Here is a 1,644-nt window from a genome sequence, read left to right on the forward strand (position 1 = left end):
CGAATCGGACAGATAATTGTTCGATTTTTACTTATTCGAACAATTTCTGTCTAAAAAGATCTTTAATTTTATAAATTAAATTATTTAAATTTACCTATAATATATATCACTAAACTTCGGATTATATGCATGGAAAATTTAGGAAATATGTGCATATATATGCACGAATTTTTGCAAAAATATGCAAAAATTTGTACAAATTTGTAAAGAATATGCAGATATATATTTATAAATATTAATTTTTTTATAATATTTCAAATTTTTAGGAACAGATGTCGCAAAATTTATGTAAATATGCAAACTTTATGAAAATATGCAAAGATCGAGTAAATATGCAAAATATGCAAAAATTAATTAACATTAATTAGTTGTAAACATTATAATTTGTCTACATTATAATGCTCTTGTAAAATATGCAAAAAATAACAAATATGCAATTTGCATATAATCCAAAGTCTATATACCACATTAATATGTGTTTTATTATTACTGTAATTGGTCTTAGTTTTGCCAACAAACAAACAAACGTCAGAAAATGACGTCCCGTGGATGTGACATATCGACGTCATTTTCGGATCTCATGAGACCTAACTTAGGATGTCTAATTGGTCATTTTGTGACCAAAATTTACTGTTATTATGACGTCAGTTTGCTACTTGGGTGGATTATTACATGACTGTAACAATCATATAACATTTTAGTAACATGTTATATCCATGTTATATAACTGCAATTTTGTATGAGTGGGAAATTACAACTGATGTGAATGTTACATGTAACAAATACGTTATATTACTTGTTATATTCCGTTTCATTATGGCAATGTTACAGTTATGTATCTGTGTTTGCTAGGACGCCATTTACTTAGTAGATAGAAGAAGTTAAATTACATTTCGGTTAGCAAGTATAGGTCCTTGTACTGTAGTGATGGCATCCTACCCAGAGCGTACGGACTCCCAAAAATACATAAGCCTAACTGTCCGTGCAGAATAATTGCGTCCTCGCTTAATAGCCCATTGTACCATCTTGCTTTTTATTTACACAGAATAATGTTTGACAGTTTCCCTAAAGTTTCTAGTCATATTACAAACAGCTTTCAACTAGTTGTTAAACTTTCTAATGTCTTTGTGGAAGATAATTTCACTCTTATATCGTTAGACGTAACGTCACTTTTTACTAACATACCCATTAACCTCGCTATTGACAGCGTATGCCGCAGATGGAACTTCATCTCGAATAATTGTCAGTTATCTCATGACGAGTTTATTATAGCAGTCAGATTTGTTCTTAATTTTACTTTCACTTTCAATGGTGTTTTTTATCAACAGACTTTTGGTACCCCTATGGGGTCTCCGTTGTCTCCTATTATCGCAGATATCGTTTTACAAGATATAGAGGAGAGAGCTTTATCCACGTTGATGTTTACTCCCTCTTTTTACATCAGATATGTGGATGATGTGACACTGACCGTTCCATCGTCTCTCCTGGGGCACACCTTGAATGTGTTCAATTCCTTCCATCCAAGAATACAATTGGAAATCGGGGAAAATAACAAACTTGATTTTTTAGAAGTCTCTCAATCATACTTCAGAACAACTACTTATATTTTGACTGGTATCACAAAACAACCTTCTCGGACAGATA

This window comes from Formica exsecta, unplaced genomic scaffold (genome assembly GCF_003651465.1).
Source record: "Formica exsecta isolate Colony F162 unplaced genomic scaffold, ASM365146v1 scaffold1089, whole genome shotgun sequence".
Classification (NCBI taxonomy): domain Eukaryota; kingdom Metazoa; phylum Arthropoda; class Insecta; order Hymenoptera; family Formicidae; genus Formica; species Formica exsecta.